We start from the raw sequence: 16,485 nt of genomic DNA on the forward strand, positions 1-16,485 counted from the left end.
AACTGTTTAGATAAGAAGGAAACCTCTCATGATGATGGTAACTTTTTATGCCACAGTGAACTCTAAGCTTGTTTATTTATTTGGTGAAGAAGTACTGAAGTCAAGGTTAAATCAGAATGTTTTAATGTTTTTTCTACTTAGTATTTTATTGCTGAAGGCTTCTATGTTTAGTTTCCATTCAGAAATGGATGAGAATGGAAGAGGTTAAAGTTTAGGTCTCTCACCTTTGCTACAACTCCTTCATGTGTCTGTTTAGATAGAGGAAGCATTTGAATTTTCAAATTATTTTGTGCTGGGTTTTTGCTCACTTTTCTGGAGCTGTTGCCTATGGATTTCCATGAGGGCCTAGGTTGTCTTTAGAAGCATACAGTATGTTTTGATCATATTAACCTTACCAGGTGTGCATTTTTGGTGCTTTGCTATTTATTTTTAAATCTTTTTTTTGTTTGTTTTTGGTTTTGGTTTTGGTTTTTTCGAGACAGGGTTTCTCTGTGTAGCTCTGGCTGTCCTGGAACTCACTCTGTAGACCAGGCTGGCCTCGAACTCAGAAATCCGCCTGCCTCTGCCTCCCAAGTGCTGGGATTAAAGGCGTGCGCCACCACCGCCCAGCCTGCTATTTATTTTTAAGTGGTAGTATGTTAATATTACATCAAACTTAACTGTAGACAGTTCTTTCTTTCTTTCATTTGTTCATTTGTTCATTCGTTCTTTCGTTCTTTTTTGCCGACCCCTGCCCCCATGAGCTGAGGGCTGAATTCAGGGCTTTGCTTTTACTGGGCAAGTGCTCTACTACTGAGCTAAATCCCCAAACCCAATTATTTCTTTTTAAAACGATTTATTATTATTTTATGTGTATTTATGAGTGACTGCATGTATATCTTTGTACCATGTGCATGCCTGGTGCTGAGGAGGTCCTAACAGGTGTCAAGTCCTCTGGTGCTAGAATTTTCGGCATGTATGTGAGCTGCCGTGTGGGTACTGAGATCTGAACCCTGATACTCAGTAAGCATAGCAGTGCTCTCACCACTGGGCCATCCTCCCCAGCCCCAGATAATTATTCCTAAAGAGCATATTTTTTCTTTGCTTCTATGTATATACAGCTATACTCTTTACAGACTTTTTTTTTTTTTTTCCCCGAGACAGGGTTTCTCTGTATAGCCCTGACTGTCCTGGACTACATTCTGTAGACCAGGCTGGCCTTGAACTCAGAAGTCAGCCTGCCTCTGCCTCCCAAGTGCTGGGATTAAAGGTGTGCGCCACCACGCCCGGCTTTTACAGACTTTTATATCATTCTTATCTGTGTATTAAATCTTTGCATAGTTATCATTTGAAACAATATTGGAATGGTCTTTTTTATTTTTATTTTTTAATTTTTTTGAGGTGAGGTCTTGATATAGAGCCCAGGCTGGCCTAGAATTTGTAGTAATCTTCCTGCTTCAGATTCCCAAGTGCTGGGTTTGCAGGCATGAATTACAGTGCTTATCTTGGGATAGACTTTGAAGAACAGTTTTGTGCGTCATGGGGCACCTGACTATAGAATGGTGGCAAATCTTCCCATGTAGAGACTGTGAGGTTCATTCACCCTGGATTCCTTGCTGGAGTAATGTCCATTCACAGACTCTGTGGCATTTTTAATCCACCCCTCGACTCTCCCAGGCCTCAAGCCCCTCTCCTCTATTCCCCTCTCTTTTACTCAATTAATAATAATAATAATAGTAATAATAATAATAATAATAATAATAATAATAAATTCATGTACAGGCTCAGGAAATTCTTTTTTTCCCATATTTTGGGATGCACTAAGGCAATTTTTTCTGCTTTTTAATGAAGAAAAGATCAAACCAGTTATATGGAGATTGGAAGGGGTGGGGCCTAATAGTTTTATTTTGACTTTTTGAGCCTAAGGGAAAAAACATAACTCAATCACAGAGGCCAAAAAGATGGGTTTTGTTGTATTGTTTTGGCTCCATTGAAAATACAAACTGTCAGTGCTTGAGGGACAGGAGCAGCAGAAAGAAATTGATTTTTTTTTTCCTGCTGCAGATCCAAGTGTTGTTAACCATGTGCATTTCTAAAGTGGCATGCTTACAGATCAGACAGCACTTGGTTTTTCTCCCTCAGACAGAACACTGAACTCTTCTTTTTAACATATAAGTAAGTACTCTAAACTTCAGGGTAATGACAATAATTTCATGATAAAAGTGGGTGATAGTAACCGTGGCAACCGCTATCTCTGGCCTTATGGACAGTCCTGTTGTATTGATGCAGCTCCAGATGCGTGAGGAGCCTGTCACTTTTATGGTGAAATGTGTTAACACATGCTGCAGGTGACTTTTAGCTGGGTTGTGTTAATCTTTGTGCCAGCTTATCTCTCCTTGTTAGGAGTTTCTTGGACCGTATTCCACAGCATGTTTGTGAAGGTGCTGTTGCCTGAAAATAACCCACCACCTGCCTCAGGTAGGCCTCCTGATGCAGACTGCAGCCTCCTTCTAGAGTCTTAGAAAAAAGAGGGCTGTCAGAAGGAACTGTGTGTATATAAACTACAGTTCGGATTTGTCAGCTTTGGCTTGGAAATGTTGGTAGCTTACAAAAACTTTTGTAGTTTTGAAAGAAATCTGTGAATGAGAGAATCAGACCTACAGTTGGAATCTTTTTTTCTAAGAGGCTTTTTTCAGAAGTGTGTGTGTACATAGAAGTAGGGATGCAGAGTGGTGGGCATAACTGTAAAGGAAGGATTTGACAAGAGAAGAGCTCAGGAGTTTCGTTGCGAGTGTGTGTGCGTGTGTGCGTGTGTGCATATTATTGTAAGAATATATTTACTAGTGAACAATCCTAGAGTATATAGCAAATGCTTGGTTGTAAACATTTTCAAGTAAAATTATTTTAAGATATATTTAGAATAATTGTTAAAGGAGACATAGCACAGTAAAAGCATCTTTGTGGATAGATGATAAAAAATATTGTAACGGATCCAACAAAACTTATTTTAAAAAGTATAAAATTACATTTCTATCATATCAGTTATTTTTAAAGCATTTTGATCTTATATAAGGTTTTTCTAGCGGGAAATATTAACACTAATTGATACTTTTTCTAATATGTGCTAGAGAAGCAATGCCAAAGCAGAGAACAAACAAATTTGATCTGAATTTGATTAGACTCTGAAAATAAGACCTAATCAGATGTGCTCCACAGTTCAGACTTTCTGAAACTTGCTGTGAAAGCTGGTTTACTTACTACAAGTCCCAGGATGCACTGCAGCTTTTTCTTAACTTCAGATAAGAACATTGCATGCTGGGACGTGTAGTTGGTTTAAATACCACGGAGAACTCTTTTTCTTGTCTACTCCATTTTATAAATAGATCCCTAAGACTCTTAAGAACTTTATTTTTTTAAGGTTACATTAATAAAATCATATTTACTCTGTTTCTGAAATTCTAAAGTGAGACTTTATAAACAGATTGGTGTTCGGTTTTATCACAGTGCTTTTACTAGCTTTTATAAGATTTAAATGCAAAATAACATATTCAAAACTTGACTTGGAGACTGTAAGTAGTTACTGTGCATGTGGTAGAATAGGTTATTGCAGAAGTCTGGTATCATTGTTTTCTAGTGAGGGTAGTAGAAGCTGTTTTGTCAAGCCTGATACATGCTGTTCCTTTTGCCCCCAGTGGGGAGAGTTATTCAGCTTTTATTATTATTATTTTCAAGACAGGTCTTTTCTGTGTAGCTTTAGCAATCCTGGATCTTTCTCTGTAGACCAGGCTGTCATTGAACTCAGAGATACACCTGCCTTTGCTTCCCAAGTGCCGTGATTAATTAGCTTAGGCAGGGGGCTTTTTATTCCGGTCTTTAAATTCAGTGTTTTGTGATGCTTCTTGAATAATTGGCCAGTATTGTTTAACTGGGAGAAAAATTCCTGAAAATAAATGATTCAATATAATTCAATTACTTCATGTCATTTATTTTTGAGACAAAGTCTGTTGTATAGTTTATGCTGGACTTGAACTCATAGACTTACTGCTTCAGTTCTCCCAACCCCCAGCCCTCTCTTGTTGTTTTAGAGGCTCTCACTCTGGTCTCTGTGTCTTCTGACCCTGCTGGCCCTGCTCTGGAATGCTGGTTTTGTAGCTGGCTCTACTTCACCCCTGCTCCATGTAGAGTGAATGCTAGAAGATGCAGCCTGAAAGGGAGAAGAAGGGAAGATTCTTAAATAGTTTAGATGTTCACTTGTAAAATTTCAAAACTTTGTTTTGACTGTTTTTTTTTTTTTTATAACTCCTGTGGGGCTGTTGTAGGATTGGGTGTAGAAGCCTTGAGAGTACTTACTTAGCTTAGTGGTTGGCATGTAATTAAGGCTCAGTAAATACTTAGAATTACCAGCAACCATTTTTATTTAAAACAGTTCCTCTACCTTTAACTTTTTTTTATGTTGTAGTTTAGCTAGAAGCCCAGGTGATTTTGGAAGTCTTTGCTTTGAGATTTTGGCTTAGGGTAATGATGTGGCTTAGAATGATTTGCTGTTCATTAAAGTGTCTGTGTACCTCAGTTTCTACCTAAATGACACATGCCCCAAATTGGACAAATATGCTAGTAGCAGAATGTTGGCAGGATTTGGTTGTACCTGTTCAGTATTGTTGTACTGTATTTCAGTGTTTCATTGACTTCAGAAAGTTTAAAAGATGATGATAATTTCTTTGTTAGTAATGTTTGCACTGTTAGAGCATCAAAATAGCTGATTAGTAAAAGTAAGATTTTGCAAAAATGCTCTTGGTGTTGTGGTGAGTGTAACCTTGGGAAAACCCTCTGACCACATCAGTGTTGTGGAATTGATGGAGAGGGGGCAACTACCCCTCAGCCCCCAATAAAATGTCATTCACATCTAGGTTGTATTTAGAATGGAGGTTCAAAAGAATTTACATTTCAAGTATTTACATTTTATTCCTCTGTTTTGAGGTACTACCTTTATTAGGCCCTTGAACTTATGGGATATTTTTACTTTAGCTGTTTGAGATGAGAAAAGAGTGTTTGAGGTGAGAAAGGGGTACCTAGGAATATTGAAAAATATAAGTGTAAATTCTAGTGTACATTCTGTGCCTTAGCATGTGAAAAAGTCAGATGATTGTCTTTTTATCTGCTTAACTGGTATCCATTCAACAGCATGGACTTCTTAGAACATTGTCACAGATTACTGCTGAACTATTTACTGAAACTGTCTCTTAGCAGTCAAGTACCATTTGACTCTACTTTGCCCTCCACAGGAGGGTGAAACCTTTTTGAAGTATCAAAAATATATGGAATCTGGTTAGATATGCTTCTACATTGTAAATTGTTTTATTTCTTTCTTATTAATTTTGTTTTTAAGTTAATATTAAAATGGATAAATTCAGCACTTATAAAGAATTGAATACAAATGACTAGCAATAAGGAGGAAAATGTCCTTTGGTATTTGTGGGCTACTATAGAAAATTATCGTACTTATATGAATTCTCCGTCTGTAAATTTTATTGCCACGTCTATTTACGTAATTCCTGAAACACTACTGAAAATCAGGAGAACAAAACTGAGTGGTTACTTGTCTTCACTCTAGAATATTGTTAAACAGTTTTTCTTCTTTTCATTGAAATTTCTCATTTCATTATATGTCACATATGTGTGTCATTTAAGTCATATCTTGGAAAATTCAGTCTTGTTTTGAGTTTAGTTTTCCCATTGGAAAATAAGTAAGAGCTTGTTAAAAGGAGTAGATGAGATAGTATTCATAAATGTACTTTATAGACTAAAGTAGTATACATGAATTGGATTTGTGTTTAGAAGTATTTGTCGTGTTAATAATATTATTATAAAATTTTAAGTGTCTGAGTTAGAGTGGACGTGAACCAGAAATTAGTGATCTACTCTGCTTACATTAGACGAGTTTAAGGCTTTTTAATTAATTAATTTTATTTTATGTTATATGGGTGAGTGCCAGCATGTTTCTGTGTGAGCACATGCCTGCTGTGTGCCTGGAGCCCAGCAAGGTATTGGATCTCATGGAGTTGGAGTTATAGGCACTTGTGAGCTGTCTGATGTGAGTGCTGGGAACTGAACCTGAGATTTCTGCAAGAGCAGCCACTGCTTGTAACCACTGAGCCATCTCTAATGTACAATTAGACATTTTTTTTTTTCTTTTTGTGAGAGACAGTCTTACTGTGTAGCTCAGGCTGGCCTGGAACTTCTGCCTCAGCTTCTTGAGTACTGGGATTATAGTTGTATACCACCATATCTGGTTCTGACAAGTTTTTTGAGTGTGTAGACATAATTTATAGCTTGTTCTTGATAGTAAATATACTGACTTTTCTGTGTATACATTGTAATGTAGATATGAGAAATGTACCAGCAGATTGTAATATTCTAATTTCAGGCATTTAGATTGTAATATTCTAATTTTCAGGTTGAAAAATGTTTTTATATGTTAATAACAAGTGTATATCAATGTATGTTGTTCTTAATATTAGTTTATTATTGAGTATGTGTATACAGTACTAATAAGCTTTCACGCATAGGTATCTTGCTTAACTTTAATGATCAGAAATATTTGAGGACTTTGTAATTATCCTCCTTCCATTTCAGAAGCTAGGAAGCAGCAGTTTCTGTGGAGTCAGGTGGATGGCAAACGCTGCAGCTTATATCCAGGTCCCTGTTTCAACCCTGAGCCTCTGTCCTAGTGTGCAGAATGATGTCCAAACTCTGTTTTCCATAGAGGCTTAAGAAAAAAGTTTGTAATGTAGTGCCATGGCCCCTGCATGGTGGTCATTTGTGGTAGTGATTGAGTGGAGACCTCCTAGGATGCACTGGGTGGAGGGAAGCACCGTTTGGAACAGCGCCTGTGTCATGGTTGAGCAGGGTGCCTCAGTGGCATGGGTGTGGCCTAACATCTATGAGGGATGACAGTAGGCACTTAGTATGGGCTTTACAGGGGGTTTTGATACATACAAATTGTTTACATTTACCATTTTAGTCTTTATATAACTTGTGGACATTTTAGAGCAGTAGTTAAAAGTTAACTATCCTTTCTTTGAGAAATACTATAAAAGTGATCTCACAAAAGTCATTAGATCAAGATGCATGTAGAGAGGGTAGAAGTTAAAGTTTTCCTAGTTTTTGTTTCTTGTGCATTTGCATATGTATGTGTGTAACACATCTAAGAATTAGTGCAATTGCAGACTAATACACTTTTGAAGTTTCCTTTTTTTCAGAAAGATGGCCATATAAAAACCTGCTTGTTTTTGAAAATAAGGTTCATATAGAGAGTAGGAGCGGGGTTGGAAGAAGAGAAATGGGTAAGACTTAAATGTATAAATCTAATGTCCCAGGTCTGATTGTTCCCCATGGGACAAAAAAGTATCCTAAGTGGTTTAATTGCAGCCACTATTACTTTTAAAACATTTCTAAAAACTCAACTTAAAGTGACAGTATTGTTTTCTAGACTGTATTTAGGAGACAGCATATGAAAATTAAACTTTATAGTTTATTCTGGAAGCCCCTTATAGAGATAGCAGTTGTATTTTTAGATGAACTTTTCAGTTTTGTTCTTTTCAAACTGGTAGTCTCTTTTCAAGCATTCACTTTGTATTTACAAAGTAAGAGTTTTAAAACCAAGATGATGATCAGCCTTGAAATAATGAACCTCTTTAGCTTAGTGGGCAGAAAGATGCTGCCTGGGAATTTGTCTTGTGCTTACGTCTGCATTTGAGTAGTGTTCTACATGTCCCCACCCTGCCACTTGTGCTTGCTCATTTTGCCACCAAATGCCATGCTGAAAATGCTACTCATCTTTTAAGGATTTTTTTTAAAGGTAAATGATTTCAATGGTTTTGTTTGGATTCTGCTTTGAGTGTTTTAGCTTGTTGCTAAGGTTGTCATAATTCATCTTAGTAATTTCTAAATTGGACATTTTATTACATAGCTAATAAAAAGTCTTTCATTATAGTAGTTTTTTTTTTTTTTAAGCCTTCTAACCCTAAAAATACACTCTTTGATCTCAGCTGCTTTCTGCTTCTTCAGACCCATAGCTAGTGAAGTCACATTGGATATAACAAGGTGTCAGAATTTTGTTTTTTGCTTTTTGGTTTTTTGTTTGTTTTTTTATTTGTTTTGTTTTCAAGACAGGGTTTCTCTGTATAGCCCTGGCTGTCCTGGAACTCACTCTGTAGATCAGGCTGACCTTGAACTCAGACATCTTCCTGCCTCTGCCTCCCAAGTGCTGAGATTAAAGGTGTACACCTTACCACCTTACCACCTTGTTGAGGTGTCAGAGTTTTGATGAACAAAGTTAAGAGTGTTTCTCTCTGGCAGTATTCATAAGTATGCTTTCATTTTGAGTAGATCAGACCTCGCCTGAGAATTCTTTCTTCTCCCTCATAATAGTAAGGAAATCTCAGTGATTGTGAGACTGAGGGAATCCAAGAATCCAAGTTAGTTAATGGCAGCACCTAATTTCCTAATTAATACTTTTTAAATTCTGTTCTTTGTCTTCTTGACCCATGGTCTCTGCCTCTTAAAATCATGGCTTCCAGCAAATGTATAATAATTTGAGCTGGCATTTTATATCTTCTGTTAAACATATAAGCAAGTTGAAATTTTAAAAGGCTGAAAATCAAAGTGCAAGTTTTTTGGGGGTGAGGGTTGGGGTGGGCTTTCTGGGGGCACACACCCTCTTGGATACTACTGCTCTGCCCAGGCCATTTTTCCTGCAAAAGAGGTATAGCCATGGGGACAGCTGGAGGACAGTTGATAAAAGGTGTGGGGCTTTTAAATTGGAGTGATCTTTTGCAGCTCTTTAGTTTTAAAGAATCAGCCTTTCTTTCGTGTGAGAAGCTGAAAGATTGAGCGTGAAGGCCTTGAGGGGTGAGCCTAAAAGACAGAAATATAAGCCTTATTTGTTTTCATGCCAGCTGACCAGAGGGAGGGAAAGCTCTCTCCCCTGCTAGTTCCCAATCCCATAGAAATGGCAGCGCTTTTTTCCTGTTGCTGTTAGGCAGTTTATAGAATGCAGGATAGCTTGGTAAGCGTCTTCTCTGGGCTTGATGTGACGTAACATTGTAGAGTATGCGGCATGCATGTTAAGTATAAGTGGTTGTATTTGGCTCATTGCTGCCGCATTTTTGAGGACGTCTTAGGAAGCAATTATCACAAGCTAGGGTGGATAACATGCAAGTCATCGAAATCAGCATTTCACATGGACCAAACTTTGTAACTTGAATGATTCTGTTTAGTATTTGTTTACCTCTTTCCCACCCCCAACACTTCAGAGCAGAATTCTTTTTTGAAAAGGAACAGATGCAGTTAACTTATCAGGACCTGATACTAAAAAGCCTACAAAAATCTTCGTGCTGTTTATTTTCTTTATTTAATCTATATGCAAAGCATTTTGTAATTATTGCTGTTAGAAGGTTTTTAGCTGATGGTGCCTTCCCACCCTTGCTGTGCTCAGGAGACAGATTAGGAATGCCAATTTCACAACTTGGTGTAAAGAAATGATGACCGCTGAAATAAAACAGTTCGGATGAAAAGCAAACCAGATAGAAACGTACAATGAAAATGTCTTTTAGTAAAATGTTAGCATGCTGTACTTGGAGCAGATGCCACATTAATTCAAAAGAGAGCCCAGAAAATGTGGCAACTTTACGATGTCAATGGAGGGAGCTGCGATGGCTCTTATATGTACTATGTGAAGTTTTTGGCACCGCCTGGTCCTGTCCTGCGCTGCTTGGCCGTTTTCTCTAGGTATTAATTGTTAATACACAAATTCTAAATTCATACTATACATTTTATTTGTGCAATTAAATGCATTATTGTATATTAAGGTATTAGGGTAAGGAACCCAATAACTTATAATACAGCAGTAATTTTTTTAAAATTTAGATACATATATCAAAATATTTAGAATCTGAGGCAAAAAATTGACTTTTCTCTGCCTCTTCCAGTCACTTTCATCAGGAACTTGTCTAAGAATTGTGTCTTTCAAAGAAGCCTAGTGCTTTTCAGATGTTGGATTTGGACAGGTTACAAAATTAGATTTTTGCATTTATTTTTTCTCATTTAAAGTTATAGTTATCATTGGACATTTGTTAGGATTTTTAAGTAGCTTAGACTCATTCATTTCCGTTGAGCTTTTTTGATTATTATTTTTTTTATGGTGTTTGGGAAGGAAAAGGGTGATAGAAGGGTACTGTACACACTCAGATGATTCCAGAGTGACATTCATTTTATAGAGGATTGCACTGGGATCTCTCGGAATTGCCTGTTTCTTGCAGCGAATGACTAGTGTGGGTCTGAGTGTAGAGAGGGGTGCACTGGGGGCTTTTAACCAGATTTACAGTGTGCGGCTTTCTGAGCAGAGCAGTGATCTGTTCGCCAGGGATGTACCCATGTGCCATAGAGAAGTCTGGTGCACATGCTTAGAAAGCACTACTGCTTCCTTTCAGTTAACTGAAGCACACCGCTTGCTCCTTTGCTGAAAGGTTAAAAGGTTTGTGTTTGTATAGTTCAAGGCAACTCAGCACACAGTAGAATGTAGTGTGAAGTTCCAGTATGCAGCAGGCATGGATCTTGGCTGTGTCGTGGATTAGCTTTTGACCGTGGCCCGTTCACTCCTGTACCTACCTCCTTTTCTTTATCTGCAAAGTGTGCAGAGATAACACTCACCTTCTGGGATTATTTTGAAGAATAAGTGAGTGGACTGTCAACTAGGCAGGGTTAGTAAACACCAAGCAGTGCTCCACTGTTGGGTTTTCTGCTCCCCTCGCCTCCCATCTCACAGTGGAGACAGATGTTAGTTACATATTGGGCAAGAACCTGGGCTTTGTGGCTTGCCCTGTTGGCATTTCAGCACAACAACTTAAAAGTTGAATGTGCAATTTTGGATTAACAGTTTAAACTGTCTTTCATAAAGATGTATCTGGTGCATGCCACGTACAGACTATTGTCCTGGTCAGGTGGACAAGTTTCTTTGGGTATGGTACAGGGGTAGTAATAGCCCTAGGATTTGTGTGAAGAGACAATGAGGGCATCTCAGGATACTCAGTAAACGAGATGAATTATTGTTGTTGGTACAGTCTAGTTAAAAGTTCATGGGAACAGTTTAAATATGCAGCAGTTTAACTGAGAAACAGGAGCCTACTCCCTCAAAATGCTCTTACATCATACAAAAGTTTATCTAATGAATTCTTACTAAGGAACATTCCTGGGAGAAATAGAAAATACATGAGAGTATGTTAATTTTAACTTAATCTTTTAAAAGTATTTCAGAGTATTTTATTAAAACTGGTAGTGCTATAAGCTTCTCCTTTGCCCCTAGCAACCAGAGACCAGCAACAAGATCACCATGGAGTTTATAGTGGCTCCTCAGCATCACTTAGCATCAAGTCAAGAGTAGCCTATTCCAAGGTGCTAATCAGCTAGTTAGTCTGTTGGAGTTGGCCAGTTATGTATTCAGCTCTTACTGTAGGCTCAGGGGTAAGACCTGACAGGTATAGCTGTGGAGCCCCAGTGATGGAAAAGGCTACACACGTGCTTTCTAGGAGTGACAGGCATGGTCTGTTTGCTTTCCCATTTGGGCATTTGCCTTTGTGAGATCCCTTTCATCTGGTATCTGGTGTCTGGTCTTAACACTACTTGTTATATCCCTTTTCTTCATACAGCTGTCATAAGCTACCTGTGCCAAACCTAGCAACAGACTGGGGACAGGTTGATCATCAAAAAAGCTACAGTGATCTCAGAAATAAGAGTTTGTTGTATGGCGGTGGTGGTGCATGTCTTTAATTACAGCACTTGGGAGGCAGAGGCAGGCAAATTTCTGAGTTTGAGGCCGGCCTGGTCTACAGAGTGAGTTCCAGGACAGCTAGAGCTACACAGAGAAACCCTGTCTCGAAAAAATCAAAACAAACAAACAAAAAAAGAGTTTGTATTTTTTGGTAAAGAATTGAGATTTGGCTATATTATTAACATGTCTGTATGCCTTTCTTCTTCTCCCATCTCCTCCTAGTGACTGAAGAAGGGGAAAAGATTAAGTATGTAACAATTTTATTTAATTGACTTCTGATTTGTATCTGAAACATTTGTGATGTTTAACCCTCAGGGATTCAGCAAGTGTGTAGTATCTGTATTAGCTTATGCAGACACCTGAATGTGTGTATGTTCTCCTTGCAAGCATTTGAGTTAAAGTAACCTAACAGCATCCATTATTGCTCTGTTTTCGCTAACCAGCTGTACCATCTGATGAAGGCCTGTAGGTGAGTCAGAGTGTTTACTATAGTTTATTTTGTCTCTATTCCTAAAACATTGTTTTTATTCCTGAATAAAAATTACAAGTTTGTTCTAACAAAGTGCTATACTTTTGCCCAACAGGTGTTTTTAAAAATTCAGCAGTATTATAGAGGGTATATAGTTTCTTTTATTAAAAAAAGTTATAGCATTTTAGAGTAAATAAATAAAGTTTTATAGCTTTAAAATTAGCATAAAATAATTCTTTAAATTAGTGTGTGTGTGTGTGTGTGTGTGTGTGCATGCTTTCATGCCTGTGGCAGTCAGAAGAGAGTTTGGGGGAGTCACTTTTTTTTTCTACCATGTGGGTTCTGGGGATTGAACTCACTTTCCAGGCCTGTTAGCAAAGGCCCTTTCTCTTTGAACCATCTCATGAGCCCTGTTTGGTTTTAGGAGAGGTGGATGGAATAGCACCCAGGCATGGTACCCTCTGGGTAAGTGCTCTCCCACTGAAGCATATCAGGTGGTCTTTTGCCTCTCTTAAGACAAAACTCAGGGCCTCATACATGCTAATCTAATGCTCTCCCATTGTGCTACAATCCCAGCCTCAGTATGTTTTCTTTACTTCAGCCACATGCAGGATGTATGGAAGTTGTTTCACATGGTTGAGTGAAAATTGGGATATTTTAGAAGTGTTTCATTTTAATAGATAAACAGATTAGATATAGACTCTCTATGTGGTTGTGGTTAATGTTTTCAGAAGTTTTTCCCTGCTTAGTTTGTAGAGTTTGTTGCCAATCTATGTTGGGTGAGCACCTGCTCTGGCCATCCCAAGCCTGTCCAATAGCTGTGTATAGCAAGGTGCTGCTTGGTTGCTTTCTTACATCCCTTACATAGTGTTTCTGTGCCCCTCTTCTCTACCTGCTTCCTCTTGGCTTCCATTGTCTTTGCACACCCCTACACCCCCCACCCAGTATTGCACACCACCCCTCCACAGCCATCATTTTTACTTCTGTTTCTTCTGAAAACAAGATACTGTTGTAATTGGTAGTTTTAAAATAGAGAGCCATTACCAGAACCTTAACTTTAGCAGTTTGTGAAACTCCACCCCCCAGTTTCAGGACCTCAACTGGGCTGTGGATAAGTAACTTAAAATTACTGGAAAAGTAACAGAACATTGGTGAGCCATTCTAAATCTTAACAAAGGGGAAGACTAAAAAAAGTCCTGAAAGCAGGGCGTGGACGCATGCCTTGAAAGGCAGAGGCAGGAGAGCTCTGAGTTAGAGGCCAGCCTGGTTTACATAGAGCATTCCAGGACAGCCAGGGCTATCTAATGAAGAGACCCTGTATCTACAAACCAACCAACCCAAACCCAAAGCAAAAACAAAAGACCTTTTACCTCAATAATTGTTGTCTCTTTGGTTGGGGATGTGAAGTAGAGGTGTTAGGACAGGCTTGCCACTTAAAAACTAAGACTAATGAATTAGGTTGCTCTCTGTAGTGGTAGGGACCTAACAGAAGAAGAAAGGAGACATTTTATATTACTGCTTTTACAAGTTTTTTTAAACTTATTAATATAGAAATTGGAATTGTTTTGGTTTATAAAATGCAAAATAGGTTTATGTTGCCTTGTTAGTATATGTTGGTAACTTATGGTTCATTAGTTGATAATTGCCAAATAGCAGCTGGTAGTTTTTTGTTTTTGTTGTTTTTGAAACAGAGTTTATCTGTGTGTCCGTGGCTGTCCTGGAATTCTCTCTGGAGACCAGCCTGGCCTCAAACTCACAGAGATCTGCCTGCCTCTGCCTCCCAAGTGCTGAGATTGAAGGCATGCACTACCACAACCTGTATTGAATTGTTAACTATATTGTTTACTTGAAAAAGTAAAATTTGGAAATTTAATTTCATTACTTTATGAGTGTTTTGTCTGTATGTATGTCTGTGTACCATTTGTGTGTCTGGTGCCTGAGGAGGCCAGAAAAGATGATTGGATTCTCTGGAATTGGAGTTGCAGATGGCTGTGAGATTGCAGATTACTATATGAATCTGGGAATTGAATCCTGGGGCCCTCTGAAGTGCAGCCAGTGTTCTTAGCCTCTGAACCATCACCCTAACTTCTAAAATTTGAAAATTAATTGTGGTTACTTAAATTAATGATTATGTTGGTTACAAATTCAGTAGCTTTTAAGGTCTATACCAGGGTTTTAAAAATATATAGTTTATTCTTTGAGAATTTTATACATGTAGACATGTATTTATATATGTATGTATGTATGTATGTATGTATGTATGTATGTATTTATTTATTTATTGAGAGGCATCTCTATGTGTAGTACTGGCTGTCCTGGAATTCACTATAAATATAGACCAGGCAGGCCTTGAACTAAAAAAGATCCATCGGCCTCTGCTTTCCAAGTGCCGGGATTAAAGATGTGTGTTACCCTGCCCTGCAGTTGTTCAAAATCCTTTAAAAAATTTTTTTATGTTGAGACAAGATGTCATTTAATTTAGGCTGACTTTAAACTGGATATGTATGGGAGGATAACCTTGAACTGGAACTCACAATGTATGCTAGGCTGGCCTCGAACTCACAGAGTTCTGCCTTCTTCTGCCTCCAGAGGGCTGGGATTAAAAGTGTGCATCACCAGACCTGACAACTTCTGATCTTGGCTCCACATCCTGAGTGTTAGGATTGTAGTCATGCTAGCTCATGTGGTGCTGGCCACTGAACCAGGTCTTCCTGCATGCTGAGCAAGCACTTTACCAACTGAGATACATCCCCAGACCTTTAGAAATTCTGATACTTACTTTTGAATTTACTCTTACAGGTTGCATCCTATTTTATGTACATTTGACTGTGACTTTTTGTATTTGACACCTGTAATCATCATTTTTAGAATTTTTGCGTAGGAAACTGTATGACAGAGTTGTAAATCACCCTGCCTCATGCACTTCCTTGTGAGTATTCTCTTTGTATTCACATTTTGTGTTAAGCATTCCTGGTCTAGCTTGTAGAGTAGTTTGCTGAGGCGGGAATTTGGACTGTTTGTTGATCTTAGCAGGTACCAGTGATGAGGGGAGCTTAGTTATCTGCCCCATCTGCTCTTCTCTAGAGCAGTAAGCTGCACGTGTACCTGCAGTGTGGGACCCATTTATTACTAGTCAGTAAAGGTGATGCTAGCCTTACTGAATTTCTCTTGTTTTATTAGTTTAAATTAGACCCAGAGGGGTAATTATTCCACCCCAATGCATGAAGAAGTCTAGTCAGTGCAAGTTGTGCATTGAAGCCCCCGTGCAGTGCATGGGAAATGCATCTTTAATGTTATGATGTTGTTTGGCATATTTAGTTTAGTGCAAGGAGTGTACTTGCTTAACAGGACCTTTAATAAGCTCCCTCTACACCAAAGATATACTTTTAAAAATTATACTTAAGGAGACTTTGTAGTATTCCCCAGTAGAGTTCATCTAGAGCAGCAAAAACCTTCTCAAATAAAACTATTCCTTTAACCGGTATTCATTTAAGTGGGTTTCTCTGTACTTGGTTTCCATGGAAATAGTGAACAGCTAACGTTATTTATAAGGTGGAAGTAAAATAGGGTGCCTAATGGGACCCCATGCTGCTCTGATGAAGAGACTTAGGAAAAAAAAATCTATGCTCATGGGATTTTTTTTTTTTTAAACAAGGTTAATGGAAGCCCTTATTTCAGTCTTCTGTAACAGAACATATTTTTGGTTTTAAAGGCTAGCATTACCATCAAGCAAACAACTTCTTTTGAGGTCTGTATTGCTTTCACTTTCAAGTTTTAGGACTACTTAGCAGGATGGAGGCTGTGTGTTTCATACTTCTGTTTCTTGGTGGTTTTGTTTGAAAAGTTAGAAGTTGTAGCATATTGTAATAGTTTCAATTTCTCATCAGCACATCTCAGAGAAGATAGATGCTCACTCAGTACAGCAGTGACGGTAAAGAATCGCTATGTTGACCACACAGCGTTTTTAGATGTGAATTGCACCGGAATCAGATTTAGTCTTTAGGCCTGAGTCAGGGCTCTGTGTGTGTTGCTCAACTTAGTAGGTGAGAAGGTTCTGAGTTTCTTTCGAGACATACACAGGGAAGATTTTAATATCTCTTTCTTTTTAAGAAAGTGAATTGTTGCCACTGCCTGTTAGCTAAAATGAATGTCCGTTCTTTTAATCTTTGAGTTGGATTTGGGAAAGCCTCTTTTTTTTTTTTTTTTTTTT

At 38.2% G+C, this 16,485-nt stretch overlaps 1 protein-coding gene across 18 annotated transcripts in view; it reads left to right on the forward strand.

Annotated features, from left to right (window-relative positions):
• Phf21a (PHD finger protein 21A) overlaps positions 1-16,485 on the forward strand; it is a 183,377-nt gene that overhangs the window by 5,416 nt on the left and 161,476 nt on the right. Inside the window, exon 2 of one of the 18 annotated variants that reach the window (XM_031371062.1) lies at positions 12,250-12,275. The exons of the other annotated variants lie outside the window; for them this stretch is intronic. The gene's annotated coding sequence lies outside the window, so the exon portion shown is untranslated. The remainder of the gene's footprint in view (positions 1-12,249; positions 12,276-16,485) is intronic. 18 annotated transcript variants of the gene reach the window in all.

This window comes from Mastomys coucha, unplaced genomic scaffold (genome assembly GCF_008632895.1).
Source record: "Mastomys coucha isolate ucsf_1 unplaced genomic scaffold, UCSF_Mcou_1 pScaffold15, whole genome shotgun sequence".
In the NCBI taxonomy this organism is placed as follows: Eukaryota; Metazoa; Chordata; class Mammalia; order Rodentia; family Muridae; genus Mastomys; species Mastomys coucha.